Source organism: Amblyomma mixtum, chromosome 1 (assembly GCF_055824585.1).
Source record: "Amblyomma mixtum isolate Tamu chromosome 1, ASM5582458v1, whole genome shotgun sequence".
Classification (NCBI taxonomy): Eukaryota; Metazoa; Arthropoda; class Arachnida; order Ixodida; family Ixodidae; genus Amblyomma; species Amblyomma mixtum.
In genome coordinates, this window is record NC_143012.1 from 151,050,090 (window position 1) to 151,069,258 (window position 19,169).

At 44.0% G+C, this 19,169-nt stretch overlaps 1 long non-coding RNA gene across 1 annotated transcript; it reads right to left on the reverse strand.

Moving 5' to 3' along the window:
* Window positions 1-6,449: 6,449 nt before the first annotated feature.
* On the reverse strand, window positions 6,450-10,018 carry LOC149367979 (uncharacterized). Its single transcript, XR_016288224.1, has 2 exons — window positions 10,006-10,018; window positions 6,450-6,825 (listed from the first exon to the last, which is right to left on the reverse strand). It is a non-coding gene; the product is annotated as an uncharacterized LOC149367979 (long non-coding RNA).
* Between the last annotated feature and the right edge of the window lie 9,151 nt (window positions 10,019-19,169).

Here is a 19,169-nt window from a genome sequence, read left to right on the forward strand (position 1 = left end):
TACCTAGGCAGGCGCAGGGGAACACCGTAGACCAGCTAAGCAGAAAAACAGCCTAGGTCAGCCTGCCTTCAGTGCTGAGCGAATGCCCAGGACGACATGGGAACGTGGTCGCACCAGCGTTGCCTTGGCTGTTAAGTGGTAACGGCCGCCTTCAGTTGGCGATGAAGACGTTCCACCTTGCCATTAGCCGAAGGATGGTAGGCGGGCATATGGATGGGGTGGACGCCCAGTATGCGGTCAAGGGCAGTGAACAGGGCCGACTGAAACTGGCGGCCATGGTGAATGGGGATGACAGACGGGCAGCCGAAACGAGACACCCAGCCGGCGATGAAGGCCGAAGCAACCGTCTGTGTTGTAGTTCCAGCAATGGGCAGCGCCTCAGGCCAGCGGTTGAAACGATCCATACATGCGAGCAAGTAAGAGGTCCCACGTGATGACGGGAACAGTCCAACAATGTCTATGTGGGCGTAGGAAAACCTCGCGTCGGGAGGCTGAAAAGGAGAGGCAGGCGGGACGGTAGGCCTATGAACTTTCACGAGCTGGCAATGAAGGCAGGTTCGTGCCCAGCAAGCACGTCTTCATCGATGTTTGGCCACAGAAAGCGAGACGTGACCAGCTTCTGCGTCGCATGAATACCAGGGTGGCTGATATGGTGCAGTTTTTCAAAAATGGCGGGATGGAAAGCGAAAGGTACATAAGCGCACGAGACATCAGTGGATGTCTCACAGGTAATGAAGTTGGAGGAAAACGGCTGCTAACATTCAGCGAAGGACACTGACGCGGATGAGGAGCGAAGGCGATTGTGCTCTGGATCGTGGCGCTGTGCAGCCGCTAGCTCCTCCATTTCCACTGGTGATTTGGACGCCATGGCACCGACACGGGAAATTGCATCAGCAGGATCGTTTTGTGGCCCATGGACGTGAACGAGATATACTGCAAAACTCGGACATAAAACACAGTTGGCAGATCTCTTGTGCAGCGTAGGTGCTGTAATTCTTTTGGAAGGAAAATGTCAAGGGCTTATGGTCTGTGACGACGTGAAAATCCCGGCCCCCTAGGAACTGGCGAAAATGCTTGATGTCGAGGTGCACCACCAGGAGTTCTCGACCGAAATTGCTGTATTTAGCCCCATGTGGTTCAACTTTTGTGAGAAAAAACCGAGAGGTTGCCAACTAGAGACGTGCTGCTTGAGAACAGCGCCGACTGCAATGCTCGATGCATCGCTGACGAGGCGCATTTCTGCTGAGTATTTTTCTTGCTGAGTACTTTTCGTGAAGTGAACCAAGCCGCATCGTTGACAGCTTAACAGATCACGAATCTTGGACAGAACCTTGGAAAAGCCCAAGACCGCTTTCAGGCACCTGTGCGATACCCTCTGTCGCTGCTGCCGAAATGATACGATATGTCCCCGCTATGCGGCGCCGAAGACGGCGATAACAGAAGTTCATGGTGGTTGGCAGTTCTGGTAAAGTGCGGAAATTCAAGTTCCATGTTCTGACCGCTGGTCCATTCAATTCATAATTTCTTGGTGAGTGCTTTGCGTGAAGAGGACCAAGCCGCTTTGTCGACCGCTTCACAGACCACGAATCTTAGACAGAACCTGGAAATAGCCGAAGAACGCTTTCAGACACCTGTGCGGTCCCCTCCGCCGCTGCTGCTGAAAATCATTCTCTGATACAAAGCGCGCAGTTTACACAAATGTCTGAAAATATGCTGTTCAATAGAAATCTGGGCACTCGCGGCCACAACTGCATCCACACCTTCCCCTAAGCTGCGTGCGGTACGGCGAGCAGTACGGCGCAATACGAACGGCTTGCACCGTATCACGTTCGCCAAGTTAGTAGGCGAGGCCAAGGTGCTAACATGGCTGCTCGCACTGGCAAGCGCAGCCGAAGCTCGACCGTTTTGGAGGGAGTTCTTTGCTACGGCGAGATTAAGTGCGGTTTGATGAATATGCATATATTATAAAAACACCAATGTAGCCACATGCTTGTGTGACGGCCACTATATTACGCTCAGGGACCAGTTTGGGTTCAATAGCTCGCTAATCTGCTACCTTCATTGCGTGCACAGTAGCGTATACTCCTCGGTTTTAGTGACCATTTGCCACTCAGATATGCGCAACGGTGCGGAAAGAAATAGGTGAAACATTTCTTTAAAATTAAAATGCCATGAGTGGACCTATATACATCTCGTTTTAATCATGGCACAATGATTTCGCCACGAACTTGATGAGATCCTGACTCGCCTTAATTGTTAAAATAGAAACATTGCTCTGGTAGAAGCCATTACCATAAACATTAGTGATCCCACGGATATTTTATGTTCAGATTGCTCTTTCTTTGAGGCGCAAGCCTTTTTTGGCTCCTGAGTGGCGTGGACGGAAGTTAACTTAAAAAACTGGACGGAACTTAAAAAAAGACAGAAACAAATAAATAACAAATGAAAAAAAGTTGAAATAAAAATTAAAGCAAATAAAAACTTCAAAGTAAAAATTATAAAAATAGAAATAGAAATTTTAAAAGAAATAAAAATGGAAGGAGAAAGAGACGAAAGCAATATGCCCTCCCATATCCGCTCTTAAGCAGATTTAAGTGCCATCCTGTAATTGAGGGGTAGCTGTCTAGAGGCAACGTTCACTTTAAACACCGCAGCGATGGCCTATTGGTTGAGCATCCGCCTCGCATGCTGGAGGGGCGGGGTTCGATCCCCAGCGCCACCGGGTACCCACCAGTGGTACAATGGGTACAAGTTTCCTATTGCCTGGTGCTCGGCTTAATCAGGGTAAAATGCTTGGGAAATGGGTCCGTGACCCCAACTTGAGCAGAAGAACAAATACCTTGTGCCATGGTGCTCTATCGCCACAGATGCCCTTGCGAAATAAAGATTCACTGTCATCAACATTTCATTAACCAGTGGGATGCGATCCGCTTGTGTTGTGTTGCGTTTTATGCCACATAGGCGGCGAAGGCCATCATGCGCCAAGCTCAGAGCGATCCGATTGGCTCTAGCAGAATTCTCGACCACATCTTAACCAACGTTAACTCCCCTCAAACTGGAGGAGTTGTAGAATTTCAAATCACTTATCATAAACTCCTCGTTTAGTTGTCGGACAGTAGTAACAATAGTAGACAAAATTTGATTTAAAATGAGTATTGTATTTATTATTTCTTTGTAGAACCTCAGGGCCAGAGGCATTAAAGAGGGAAGTGGTCACAAAAATACAAAAAAGAAACACATAGACAAGAAAATAAATTACAAAACTTTCTGCTATTTATACAATGCTAGCTAATGCGTTGTGAAAATGCTGGTTATCGTTGCTATCGACGATATCAGCGCAAAAGTGGCTCTATTCACGTGAAGCACGAAGCAAGCAGGACTGAACTGCTGATAACGTGATAAATGTTGGAATTCCAACCTTGTGGCGATGATCGGTGCGGATTGGAACGTAGTGGGAATGAGCAATGAGTGCGTTTCGTAGAGTGGAATTATGGTACAATTTATGAAAAAGACTAAGGTGACTTATTTTTCTGTGGCATGCTGCAATGAAAGTTAAGTTTTGATGCTGGTTACGCTTGCTCCACGATTAAAGTTAGATAAAATAAAATGCGCTGCATTATTTTGGACCATCTCCAAAAAAGTAATTAGTTTTTCGTGGTGGGGATCCCAAACAGCTGTAGCATATTCCAGTTTTGAACTGATAAGCGTTTTGTAAAGCAATAATTTAAGAGAAGACGGGGTTTTAGTAAAGTTTCGGCGTATGTAGCCCAGCATGCGGTTAGCACTGTTAATAATGTACTCCATGGGGTGCGAACAGTAGGGCTGTGTAGAAATGTGGACACCCAAGTATTTATAGGCGGTAACAGATTATAAAGTGATGTTATTTAAGTAGTACCCGGAAGGAGTGTTAGCGCGTACGGATACTCGTATAATTTCGAGAATTTTGAGGAGAATAAAGTTAACAACATAATCGCACATACCTGTTTGTGCGATGTCCTCTGTGACAACAATGGTAGGGCAGCTTTCGATGACATTTGCGTTCTAATAACTAATATTTTAATCAGTGGAGCACAGCTTTGACCGTTCAGAAAAGGTATTTCATTTCTGGAAACCCTTGGATTACTACTGCGGTTTTGCGAGCATTTCACAATAAAACTATGCGAAGAAAATAATTTAAACAGCCAACATTCAGCCTAAATCTTAATAACCGTTTAAAGCCTACTAGCAAACACTGTCTGCCATATTCAGGGGTGCCAGATCAAAATACTACCGAACACAAATGCTTAATATTGAGAGTAATACTCGGGAAAACTGCAGTTGATCGAGAAATTTCTTAATCAAGCAAACCATGAAACCGCTCCTACCACTCTTAATGACGATGTTTCTACTAATCCATGACCTTTGTCAATAGCAAACGCTTTCGATGCTAGTTTTTCTTTACACACTTCACTTAGCGCTCAGCGCACGTGCACACGTCCCCATTGCTTATGTACTGCACTGGACATCACCAGGAGAACTTCTTCAGGCACTAAAATAGTGAAAAATACTGGCTTAAAAGAACATCTTGCTGGGCAAGTTGGTAACTGTTCATCTTCACAACTGATTAAGCGCCATTCACAACTGATTTATTTGAAGGCAACATGCATAAATATATGCCGTCTTACATGCAAGGAATACTATCATCTTCAAAATTGATATGATAGCGAACGGGTCAGAAAATTGCTCTCAGCCTTGTACAAAGATAAGGATGTGCCGCTGACGCACATGCGTCCTCTCTGTGCAATCCATAAAGCTTCGATTATTTCCCTAGCTTTTGTATCTTTGCTTTTGGAAAGAATTCGCACAACGGAAAAACATGGCTGAAAAGAGCGTGACGGGCGGGTCTTTATATACTTAGGCATATTTGGGCCTTATTTATTTTGCTCAAGAAACGTTTAGCACTTGTTTAGGCTTTTTTTACCGTCACCTTCAAGTCACTCTTATGGTGCCTCTATGTCCGTTGCCGTCGCGAACGTCACCATGGTATCTGTCGATCGCCGGGTCCCTAAAACCCTTGCTCACCCGCCAAAAGTTTTCCTCAGATATATAGACAACTGTTTCTGCATGATTCAAAAAGACGCTTTGCCTGCCTTTTCGCCGCATTTGAACTCCATAGAGGACGTCATTGATTTCACCCCCGAGGTCGAGGTGAACGGCGCGTGCCCTTTAAAACGCGATAGTGGCAAAATATCATTCAGCGCTATTAGGAAACCCACCCACATGGGGCGTTATCCAACCTTAGATCCGTCCACCCAGCCTCACATAAGAGATCGGTTGCTGCCACCTTATTAAAAAGGAGACAATGGATTTGAAGTTCCTCCGAAGACAGGGCAAATGACTGACATGGTGCGGCAAGAACTTTCGCGCAATGACTACCCGACATCTTTAGTGGCATCGGTCGAAAAACAGCTGTGTCGACCAGAACGTGAACCTGCTGTGTCTTCCCCCCTGAATCTTGCCGCCGTTCTCTACACCCCCGGAATCAGCGAGGCGTTGGCACGCATTCTGCGCACATTCAATGCTGACATTGCCCAGGTTCCGACCAAAAACCTGCGATATGCTTTGGACAACGTAAAGGACATTCTTCCAAAAGAAAAATATTCCGGCGTAGTTAACAGCATTCCCTACTCCGACTGAGACTGCGTCTGCCTTGGCGAAACTGGTAACTATGAAAGGCGCCTAAAAGATAATAATAATGGCGTTAAAAATATAAAGCTGGATTCCAGTGCTATCGTCGCACACTCCATATCGAAACAGAAAAAAAGAAATTCCCTCGCCTTCACCTGACACGTTGGACGATACAAACGACCTGCCACAAATTGAACCGAAACTGCGGAAATCTGACAACTGCTTACGTATGTTGCCTGTGCCCCATTTTCGAGCATACATACGCGCGTGCACTCGCTTCCCGTTTTTATTGTGAACAAGGCTCCGGTATGGGAGCCGGAACGTCTTTTGTGTATTATTTTCTATATTGTGGTCGACGTGTGCAATGTAACGTTTTATAATTCATTTCTACCAGACGAATTTTCGTCCAACTCTTGATTTAAATGTTTACTGTATTAATATATGCACTTTACTAGCAAAGATTCATCCAGGAAAATCGCTCACGTACGTGCCACTTCAAGAACAGAGACGTTGGGATAATTCTACGCTTGCTAACTCCAACTGCGACTTGTCTCCGCCATCACAAATATTGAGGTAAATCTTTAATGCGCTTGGATATCTCAGGATAGCTAGCGCATTGTAGTGCAGTACAACGGCGGCTTGAATTGCTGCCTCCTGAACTAGAAATTGCCTAAAAACCCGAAAAGAGCGCAAAATGTCTAATGCCTGACCGGACCCTGCGAAAAAAAGATACTGCCTGCCGATAAAGCCCAAGAAATATTGCAACACATAAATTTTACAGATGCAAGTCAAAGAGGACGATGTTTATTCAAACTCTTCTTGTTGTCTTCCGGAGGCGTATGAGCGCGTCCACAACGCAGAATCACAGGTCCAGCTGGATCCGCAACACACTGTCCCATCAAGACGTCGTACACTCACACCACGGTTTCGAATCATCCTCTGAAACCGCGCAATCCACCGCCAAATCCACGACCCCCACCGAAGCCACGACCACCACCGAAGCCGCGACCACCGCCGAAGCCCCGTCCACCGCCGAAACCACGTAGGCCACCAAAACCGGGTCCGCCACCGAAACCGCGTTGTGCGGTGGCGATGGTGATGACGAGGGCCAGAACAAGGAGGCCTATGAGAAGGGTCTTGGTGCTGATCATGTTTAAGCTGCAAGGAAGCGGGCACAAGAAACATGTGAAGTGGTGCCATCAGATTCTCGGTTTTTGTGCTGATGACATTTCGAACGTTTTTTCTACTAACAACAGTTGGAATAACTAAAAAGTTTCAATAAATGCATCAAACAGCATCCTTTGTTACCAGCCCGCAACCTATGAACTCGGCGGCCGTTATTTCTAACAATGTTAAGGGGCCTCGATGATGAGCGTAAAGTGTTCTGAGAATAAAAACTCCAGAGCACAGACCTTTGGGCTAGTTGGTTCATAGCAAACATGTACAAGCGCTAAAAAACACGGACAAAGAAGAGACTTGGACAACACGAGCGCTTACTTTCAACTGAAGGTTTATTGATACACAAGCACAATTTTATACACCTTGCTGCATGACGTCAAACTGATAGGCCTGCCGACATCACGTGGCTGCTCCCAAAAACATTATTTCCTTTTTAGTCAGTGTGACAGATGGTGCGCTGACGCAGGATGGACCGGCTTTTCTAATCAAATCTGCCTCTATTATCTCTCTCACATCCTGACAACTATGTTTGGCCACAATCTTGCATGCGCTGAAGACAGGTTTACATGGTTTCTTATTCTTTACAGCACAATCATGACAATGTTCAGAAAGATTACCGTCTCTATAATTTCCTACCTTCCTCCTGTGTTCTAGTAATCTTTCGTTCAGACATCGGCCAGTTTGACCGATGTACCTAGAGCCACACGATAGAGGAATGTCATAGACCACACCAGAAACACATGGTACAAAAGGATCCCGGTGCTTGATACCGCATGGTTCTTTAGGCTTTAGAAAAGGATTAGTCAACTTGACTAGTTTTTCCAACTTCTCAGGCGCCGAGAACACTACTCTGACGTCACTGCGTTTCGCAATCTTCTTTAGGCGATGGGAGGTGTTGTGCAAATAGGGGATGACTACCGTTCTGTTTCCATTTGCTTCGATCTGGTTCTTGTCTTTTCTCTTTACGGTTTTTAACATTCCTTCAGATACAGATACAATGAGGCTTGTCGGATACCCAGCTGACTGAAGACGCGTCACTTGCTTTTGGAAACCATGGCTCAGTGAATGGCAACACGATTTTTTTAGTGCATTATTTAGGCATTGCTTAGCGATTGCTCTCTTAACAAGTTTTGTATGAGATGAATGAAACGGTAAGAGTCCAAGTCTCTTCTTTGTCCGTGTTTTTTAGCGCTTGTACATGTTTGTTTAATAAAAACTCCGTCCGTTAAACTTTCTTAAATGTGGTTAAACATGTAATCAAAAACGATACTCAGTTCTAATCAATTGCTGCTGCATTATTTGCCCCTACCAGCAAATATTAAGCACCGAGGAAGCCGTTGATTCCCACTGCACTATTGCTATTCCGGTACTTCCCTGTCTCTTTCTTTTGGAAAGCAACATTTACCTCTATGTTTAACCGGAGACAACAAAGTTGCAATGTAAAGACTACTAAACTACCATTGAAGAGCAAGAAATGCTGAAGGTCGCCTTAACGCTGCTCTTATTCTGATATAAATGCAGAATTAGGCCCCACTTAAACTCCATCTTTAATGGTATGACGTGATAACTTTAACGTGTCCCTGCAGCGGCTCCTCTTTTCCGCGCAGACACGGGCACCGTTCATTAGCATGTGAGAGGCCAAACGACTTACTACCACGATGAAAAAAAAACGAACACAGCAGAGCCTATGCACTCCGCTGTTCGCATTTCTTTTAAACACGCTTTTACTTCGGTAGTAGCAAAAACATGCTAGTGTTGTCCGTGACGCATTCTAGGACGACTCTAACGTCTTTTTCTTACCACCAAGCTAAAATAGGCATGAAAAAAAAATCGAACAACGGAGCGCTTAGGCTCCACTCTGTTCCCTTTCTTTCCATCGTGATAGTACATATACAGCACCGCTTTAACCACTCTCTACGAACTTGCCTGCCTGGCCAAGGGGTAGTGTGTCTGACTCACAACCTAACTGCAGGTCTTCCATACCTGACTAAATGTGCACAATTTGCATTCTGTGCAAAATCGTTTCCATTATAAAAATATTTCTTCTCAAGGTATTTGAGCCATCTTGCGACCTTCTAATCACTAGTTTTCTGATGTGTTAATCTTTTTTTCAAATACCCTGATCCCCGTGTGTCTAGCCACCTTTTCAACCAATCTGGATATTCCGTTCACAACGAATGTCACCCGGTATTATGCAGAAGCAGTCCCTTATTGCTATCGCTTTGAAGTTTTAAAATAGGGATCTAAGTATAAAGGCAATATAAAGTTCTGAGACTAGCAAATGTTGTCTAAAACAGCGTTCCATGTTCCTCCAAAAGTTATGATCGCCGTCCTGCGCTGATATTCACTAGAGCAGTGTGTGCAAAGAGAATTACTCCTTCAGTGCTGAATAAATATCGGCGCTTTAAAGAGAGAGCAGTTTCGCCATCATCACGACGTGACCTGAGAGCCCGTTCCCACCCATGACCAGTCATAGCCCAAGCCCGTCTAAGCAGTCATCACTTTGGGCTGTGGTAGTAGATTAAATATTTTAGTAACCATTTACTACAAGAACAACGTCAATTCACTCAAACGAATCACCTTGCACAGCCGTTGTTGCAAAGCAGGCATTGCATTACAGTGAGCGCTCACTTTAAGCTTTGGGTTTTGTACGCGTCATTTTTTTAACTACGCTGCCCGTATGTCTTTCATAGTTTTTCATGCACAATACCGTAAGACACAGCTTGTACTGCCACAATCTACCGTCAAATTTTGTGTACTTCAAGTTCTCGTTCCCAGTCCTCTCAGTGCCTAAAATTTGCATGTTGTACTTTTTGCGCGAAAGTTTCACAGGCGCAATTCTGCCAAGTTTCAGAAATGCATCAAGTCGCAGCTGCTGCGACTGCTGACCTGGACGCTAACCTACAAGTTGACGCCATCTTTCTGGATTACGCTAAAGCATTTGATAAAGTTCCACATCAACGACTAATAGGTAATAAAATGAAATGAAATAACATGACAGCAAAGTCAGTACGTATGAGCACCCTGAGAGGTTACTGCGCCGAATATGCAAATTTTATTTACAAGCGTTCACATCCAACCTCAGCTTAGTATTCTTAGCGCCAACTTAAACATGTACCATTGCGTATAAATGTTAGCATCGCGGATGAAGCAACTTACCTTTGGATTTCTTCGTCCGCAAAGCGATACTGAATGGGGACGAGTCGCCGGCTTTATATATGTATAGGACCAAAAGCACATAACGAGCGGTGTGATCGGCCAAGGTCGGCCGTATATACCCAAGATCATATTTTCCGGAAAAGGCTACTGAAGCAGAGCCGCTACACCGAGAAGATGCAACGATTCCCTCCAGGCCAGATTGCCCTTTACACGCGACTAAACACTATTCTCATGCAAGCACAAACACGTGGGAGTGTCTACGGGCGAGCCGCTCACTCCTCCTCATCACTAATGGCTATCCTCTTGGCAGCAGCAGCAAGCAGTTCCCTGAGCCGCACTTTCCGCTTCCTTTCGGTTAACGTTACGCCTAACGTTTTCCTTTGTATACCTCCCTTCGTTGCCCTGTATTAACGTTGAACCTTTTCGTTACCCTTTCGTTTCTTCACCACAAATGAGTACTGTTGAGATAGAGGCGTTATTCATATTTCTCTTAATCGGTACTGGTAAATGCCATTCATAATCTGAGGGTACGAGGCCAGTGCATTAAACCACGTTGTTCCTAGTTGTTTCCCTCTCGTAGCCCCGATCTAGGCCGACCACGTGCCGAAGGAGCTGCATTCGCTTGGCACTTTCAACGCTTCGCAGCCTATCATAAACTGCTGTTCTTCTCTTTCTAGGCCCTTGAGCATTACTTTAGTGTATTAATATTAATTTTACTCCCTCTGTACTGCTTTGCCTGCGTGCACGATTGATCACGCTTTGTAATTATGTTTCTGGATCAATTAGGAAGGCTTTGTCATCAGCGAATCGTAGTTAACTAGGGAATTTTCTATAAAGCCTTATCCGAAACACTTCCCAGTGCTGATCTTTCTACACCTCCTATAAGCACGTGACACAGTGTCACCCTGCCTAACAGTCCCCTTTATAGCAGTTTTATTACTTTCTCTATGGAGGGCTGTGGTGCCGTAGTAGATATTTTCAAGTACGTTTACATATCTCTTTTCTATACCCTCTTTCCATAATGTCTGCACGAAAATCAAGGTTTAACTCAATCAAATGCTAAAACTCTAGAGCATATTATGTGACACAAATTTTCGAGAGCGGATTCAAGGCACAGAGTCGCTACTGCTCCCTCAATTCCCTTAGCAGAAAAACGGCACAAGATCGTCGGAAGGCCCTTGGCCCGAAGTTGTGTCCTACATCCACAAGATCTCGCACAATCTGAAAAAAAAATCGCAAGGAGAAGGAAGGTGTGCCTTTTGTTTTTAGGGCTTCCGAAAAGCCGGGAAAGTGGTGCCTACGTATTGGCAATGCCAGAAAAAGTGGATATCAGACAAATCATAGAACGCTGCATGTTAAGTGTTCCACTAGAGTGGTGCATTTTATTCTCATGTGATGGGGGCAGATCTACATAAACAAACCAGACGTTGCGTCGGTGACCTTCAGCAGAGGACGCCCTAAAACTTGAAAACCTAGATTGTTTGGAAATGATTTGAAAAAGGAAGCAATTGCAGACTAAGAAACCTGGAGTCATATTCTTTGACAACCTGACGGCAACCAACAAGCGTCTGCGCGAGCTCGCAAAACGGAAAGCGAAAGAAAATGGGTATCAGTATGTTTGGATTTCACAAGGGCGAGTCTTCGTGCGCAAATGCCCTGGTGCAACTGCTGCCAGGATCTCAAACAAAGATGACCTCGAACAAATTGTCTAGCGCTCAGTTCATGCCCAGTGCAGCATCCAGATGAAGGCATGGCCACTTACCCGACTGATTCCTTTAAAAGAGTTTATAACAGTGAAGACTGTTAGGGTAGAAAGCACGTTTCTGTCTTTCATATGAACGCGATAAGCCTTCGAAACAAACATGTGGAAATCAAAACATATCTTTCTCTTATGGCGTGTGCTTTTGAATTTTTGGTTCTTTCAGAAGCCGGGTATTCATAGCTCAGAGGTACTCAGTTTTTATGATTTGGTTTATGGGGTTTAACGTTCCAAAGCGACTAAGGCTATGAGAGACGCCGTAGTGGAGGGCTCAGGAAATTTCGACCACCTGGGGTTCTTTAACGTGCACTGACATCGCACAGTACACGGGCCTCGAATTTCTCCTCCAAAGAAATTCAACCGCCGCGGCCGGGATCGAACCCGCGTCTTTCGGGACAGCAGCCGAGCACCATAGCCACTAAGCCACCGCGGCGGCCACTCAGTTTTTATGATGATTATAGACACATTTCTGTTTATCGCTCGGAAAGACGTGGCGGGGGTGTTTCTATTTATGTTGCGGAGCATCATCAGTTTGGTTTGGTTTGGTTTATTGGGGTTTAACATCCCAAAGCAACTCAGGCTATGAGGGACGCCGTAGTGAAGGGCTCCGGAAATTTCGACCACCTGGGGTTCTTTAACGTGCACTGACATCGCACAGCACACGGGCCTCTAGAATTTCGCCTTCATCGAAACTCAGCCGCCGCGGACGGGATCGAACCCACGTCTTTCGGGTCAGCAGCCGAGCGCCATAACCACTGAACCACCGCGGCGGGGCTCATCAGTTAGAATATTTGCCAGATTTCACTTGCGTGAACAATGATTTTGAAACCGTTGCAATTATGTGTCGTAATGTACTCGTTCTTGTAGCTTACAGCCGTAACCATGGTATCCTCGATGGATTTCTTAGCTTAGTTATAAGGCTGCTGGTTCTTGGAAATGTCAAAAAATGGCATGTAGTTGTTGTGGGAGATTTCAATGTTGAACTGTTTTCAGCTGAACAACCGTAACTCCGACTTCGAGAAGTTAGTCTTGCAAATAGTTAGTTGTGAAAACCTATTTACCGAGGCCACTAGAGTAACTGCGCAATCAAGCACGTTGATTGACCTGTGTTTTACGCGCATTCCACTTGCCCGGTGTTCTGTGTTCTGATATTAGCGACCATCTATCCATATTTTGAGCACTTCCCAAAGATGAAAATTCTCAAAGTATAAAATACAATAGAAGACATATTAATCACCATAGTGTAAGTTTGTTCACGTCTTTAGTTCCTAGCTCACAAGGGGTAATCTGAAAGCTATTCCTCTGTGTCATACGATGCATTCGTTTCCACACTACAACACAGCTATAATACTGCCTTCCCTTTATCCGCTGTGCATCAGCACATAAAAGCCCGGAAACCATGGACAACTAAGGATCTTTATAAGCGCATCAAGAAAAAGGAAAAAATGTTCAGTCTGTTTCAAAAAACACTTGACGTAGAAAATCTGCCTGAAATTAAACGCTTCAGGAAGAGGTTAAACTCAGATTTAAAAAAAAGTCTAATTCTTGTTTTTCGACGTAAACTTGATAACTTAGTGCGAAATAGCAGCAGAGCGTGGAAAGTTCTTCGAGAGTTTACCAACGCGCTGACAGCAGACTTACCGTCTGAACTACAAATAATTGGAAAAATATATTTTCGTGAATCGTTAGCCAATTAGTTTAATGATTACTTCATAAATATCGGAGCTCCAATGAGCGTACCCGATAACCAACCAGGGTGCAGCTCTTTATACTATATTAATGATGTCGTAAACGACAGTGTATTTCTTCCTCCTACTTCTGAAGATGAAGTAATTTCTCTGTTGAGTTCCCTTGACAACAAATCCGCAGCTGGCGAAGATCAATATTAAAGCCCTACCGATTAAAGCAGTTGGTAATGTTATCGCAAAGCCGCTAACCCATTTTTACAATCAAATGTTATCCTTTGGTGCTTTTCCACAAAGATTAAAAATTGTTCGTGTTAATTTAATGCACAAAGGTGATAAATACAATGAGTTAAAAAATTACATACCAATCTTTGTCTTATCAGTGTTCTCCAGAGTTGCAGAGCGTATCCTATATAAACGATTTAATACCTTTTATTGTCAAAGAAAGTTATCGTCGAACAGCAGTACGGATTTCAAAAAGGAAAGTCAACCGAAACGACCCTGCTGCGCATTAAAGACAAAATAATTCGTAATATTGAAGCTAAACTATTCACAGTTTGTATTTATTTAGATTTCGGGAGGCATTCGATTCTATACAGCACCATATTTTCTTCAACAAGCTTGGAGCATGTGGCTTTAGAGGCATCACTCAAAGTCTTACACGCAGTTATCTACATGTGAGGTCCCAGTTCACATCCGCACACGGCAATGCATCGCGGAAAGGTAACATTACAAACGGCGTTCCTCAGGGCTCTATACTCGTACCGCTGTTATTCGTTCTGTATAGAAATGACATCGTTAACATTTCTTCAGCGGGAGAAGTGTCGCTGTATGCTATTGAAACAAGTGTATTTTTTCCGGAGAGAGCCTTGAAGAACTTGAGGCCACGTCAAACGCATGGCTGCATGGGCTCAGTTTATGGGTATCAACAAACAAGTTTAAAATAAATACAAAAAAAAACAAAATAGATGATATTTTATTTTAAAAATAAGCCTAATATCTTCACTATAAACCTGAACTTTAATGAAGTATTGCTTGAGAGCGTAGATTGTCATTCCTTATTGGTGCTACTTTTCAGTCGAAACTAACATGGTCCTATCATGTAGAAAACATAAGAATGAAAGTATCGAGATGTATTACAATGTTATGCCGCCTTCGAAATCTTGTCCCTGTCAGGCTCGAAAAGCAGCTTTATTTTTCACTTGTACACTCACACTCTAATTACTGTTCCTTAATATGGCAACCGAAATTAAGACCGATAACGATAGACTATCTGCACTGCAGCAAAGGGGGATTAGAACATTATATAAAGAAAATGTACACCCTGTAACCTTAATGAGAACAATAAATATCCGGCCTTTTGACGAAATATACACACAGAAATTATCTGCGTACATATTCTCTGAAGTATGAAGCAATTACCGTCGATTTGTTAGTCCCCATCTAAATAGAGCTACCGGTCACAATTTGCGTATGACTTTCATTGTCATAGAAAAACCAAGGATAAATTATGCTAAACAGGCAATTGATCATAAAATTATGAAACTATGTAATAATTATCCAGAAATTCTCGAGACCGCAAAACCATGTAGCAGTCTGAGAACTTTCAAACGCAGAATACAACTTCTGTTCGCTCCAAATAGCAGGCCTAACACGTATGAATAATGATTTCTAACTGCAAAGTTATTGTGGTCTGATTTCTATATTTGTGTACAAAGTGTTAACAGTAACATGTGTTTCTTTCTTTTTGAACATGCTTCATGTGCATTTTTGCAGGGTGATGATTGTTATATCCAATTGTATGTGTACTGTCTACATGTATTTTGTAACCGCTGGTGTTGCGTCCAGTGGGGCAAGGGCCTCGTCAGGACACTAATTACCTCCTTTTGTCCTGCCCCACGGGCTGTACCATACAATAAATAAATAATACGTGCATTTAGAAGCGCACGTCACTAAATGCTTAGGATGTGTGGCCCCATTTGAAGAGAGTAGTATTCTCAGTAGAAGTACAGAAAATATGGCAAAGACTAGTCGAGAGTGATATCACAGAAAAAAATTTGGCAATGAGTTCTTTAGCACCCCCTGTTTATCTGTGTTAGCACCTGAGATTCACTTTTCAGAAGCGGCTAACTGCTGACTCAGAACCGTTCAGAACAGAGCAGCCTGTTACCCCACCTTATGGAAGAAGAGAAAGAGAAGCATTTATTACAACCGAGCGATTATTGATCTCGTTCGACAGGTCGAGTCGGTTGATTCCTCATTCCAAGACTCCACTGGCCGTGACTGCTCGACGAACTTGCTGGACGGGCGCTACTTCTCCAGCCAGAGCATCGCCGGACAGCTAGCTGTACATCCCACCGCCAAAATAATGTGCTAGGTGTCTTTAAGTGTTGGGGTTTGCACCCGCACCTCCCAGAAAGGTGGAAGAGTGTGGGTGTGTGCCGGCGCATCTTCAGCCACTTCAGCTCCACCAAAAGACCGCAGGACTATGCATGCTTCACAAAATATCTTACCGCTGTCTTGCCCTCAGTAAGACAGTATTTCTAGCCCCCATCAGAATATCTCGTCGCCTCTTTAATTCCATGAGTTTTCACCGTTTGCATGGATCAACAAACAGCGTTTGATAACTCTTTTTTTGGCCAACTGTAATAAAGATAACCGCTGGTCCTTAAGGGTAACGGAGTGGATTCCAAGAGAAATCAAACGTAGCAGGAGACGGCAGAGAGTTAGGTGGGCGGATAATATTAAGAAGTTTGCGGGGATACAGTGGCGGCAACTGACAAAGAACAGGGTTAATTGGAGAGACATGGGAGTGGCCTTTGCCCTGCAGTGGGTGTAGTCAGGCTGCTGCTGATGTTGATGATGATGACCAGACGACATTGTTAACAAGCACGGTCCTACTAAATTTAAACAGGCGTTAATCGACTTCTGCCGCGAATAACTCATATTGAACGTAACCAAGTGGTGTGTGCACTGTTTCTGGATGTCAGCAAGGCATTTGACAGAGTGTATCACGGTGTGTTATCGTGTAAACTGTCCAGGTTAGGCTTTTGTGGAGGGTTTCTTTCGCTTTTGGAAATTTTTTTACTGCAGAGAACGCAATACGTCTCGATTAGGCGGGCAAAGAGCGCTTCTTTGTTAATTAAAGCTGGCGTTCATCAAGGTTTCATAATTAGTCCCCTGTTATTTAACTTCTACGGGAATGACTTTTCAAACGTTGTGCCTGTAGGCTTTTATCAGTACGCTGACGATACTGTCCTCGTATTCCAGTCGCCGAAATACTCTGACTCATTTTCTTCTCTTCAAGCTGCAGCAATAATTGCTATGGACTGGTTCTAACACAACCTAATTAAAGCTAACTGCTCTAAGACTACACTTATATGCTTTCACAGCCCGATGAAGAAGGTAGATGTAAACCATCAGCTGTTCTTGCACGGATCTGATTGTTCGCAATGTCAATGTGTACCCCTTGCTATACAACTACTGTAAAATACCTAGGATTTATGTTATGAAATACCTAGGAGTATACTATCACAGTGCACTTTCATGGAATGATCACTTGTCCCACGTTTGTAAAAAGCTCCGAACGGTCTCCTTTGTGCTTTACAACATTAGGTACTACATGCCGCTTTCAATACGCAAAGTTATTGTAAACGCTCTTGGTTATAGCGTGCTGCGTTATGGCATCACGATTTATGGTCACTGTGCAGTTCGCTATCAGTACAGGATTAACTTTGTCCTACGATATTTGTTAAAAAAAAAATTGGCTATGATTTAGGCCTTCCCTCCAATTCTGATGTTTTTAAGGTATTTTCGCTGCCTGATTTTGATCGCCTTTTGATAAAAACGATTGTCCTGAAACATTTTTGGTTTAGTGACTATAAGATTCCGTATGTTCCCAAACGGTCTCTTCGACCAGAGGAACCTTTTTGGATTACCCGACGGTCTAAAAGATATGGGAAGCGAGTAAGAGATTATTACGTTCCCTTTTACTTTAACAGGTTACCTCCAAGTGTTCGCCGGGCAAAAACTAAATATAACATAAAGAAATGCGGCGACACACTAATTAGTGGATTTACTAAATTGTACACATATTCTTTACTACCTGTCAAGTAGATCCTGTGATTTCATCGGATAATGCTGTATTTTTTGCACTGATCTGAGGTATTGTGATGCCATTTTGGTTTTTCTTCCTCGCAATTTATTCTGGTTTGGTTTATGGGGTTTAACGTCCCAAAGCGACTAAGGCTATGAGAGACGCCGTAGTGGAGGGCACCGGAAATTTCGACCACCTGGGGTTCTTTAACGTGCACTGACATCGCACAGTACACGGGCCTCAAATTTCTCCTCCAAAGAAATTCAACCGCCGCGGTCGGGATCGAACCCTCGTCTTTCGGTTCAGCAGCCGAGCACTATAACCACTAAGCCACCGCGGCGGCGTGCCATTTTTTTACGTGCAATATGAGTCTTCTGTGCATTTTTATTTCGCCAATGTACTAATTTGATGTTCCGTAATTCTTAATGTGCTTTTATGCCTGAGTGTATGTCTGCGCGGTTCCGCTGCCTGTTGGGCTCTGCCACTAAAGCCCTATGAGGCTTTGGCAGGCCGGATTTTTGTATATATTTTTAATATTTGGCGCAATAAAGTAATATTAAATATTATTATATTGAATATCTGGCTCCAACCCAGCCCTTTGATTGACAAAATGTTCTTATTACTATTGTTCCCACCTCCTATAGCCTCTCTGCCAGTCTGCATTGACTAGCATCGTATAAATCATTAACGCTGTATTTATTTTCTAATCATCATCATCATCAGCCTGACCACGCCCACTGCAGGGCAAAGGCCTCTCTCATGTCTCTCCAATTTACCCTGTCCTTCGCCAGCTGCGGCCCCCGTATCCCCCCAAACTTCTTAATCTCATCCGCGCACCTAACTTTCTGCCTGCTACCATTACCTTCTCTTAGAGTCCACTATGTTACCCGCAAGGCCCAGCGGTTGTTTTGCCTTCGCATTGCATGTCCTGCCCAAGCCCATTTCTTCCTCTTGATTCCAACTTGGATGTGATTAACCCGCGTTTATTCCCTCACTCACTCCACCCGCTTCCGATCACTTTACGTTGCACCTATAATTTTTATTTCCATAGCACGCTGCGTTGTACTTAACTTAAGCTGAACCATCTTTGTTTGCCTTCACGTTTCTGCCCCCTGGGTGAATACCGGTAAGATACAGCTGTTGTATACTTTTCTCTTGAGGGACATTGATAAACTGGCACTCATGATTTGAGGAAACCTGCCATATGCGCTCAATCACACTCGTATTCTTCTGGTATTTCCCTTCCATGATCCGGATCAGCGGTCACTACATACCCTAAATATATACATTCTCTTACTACTTCCGGTACCTCAACATCTATTGCGAACTGCTTTCCTTTGCTAGACTGTGGAACATTACTTTAGTTTTCTGTATGGTAATTTTTAGCCGCACCGTTTTGCTCTTCTTGTCTAACTCATCGATCATGCTTTGCAGTTCATGTCCTGAGTGACTTATCAAAGGAATGTCATCAGCGAATCGCAGATTACTTCGGTATTTTCCATTAACTCTTATCACAAACTCTTTCCGTTTCAGGTCTCGGAATGCCTCCTGTAAATATGTGGTGAATAGCATTGGCGAGATGGTGTCTCCCTGCCTGACACCCTTTTTTATTGGAATTTTATTG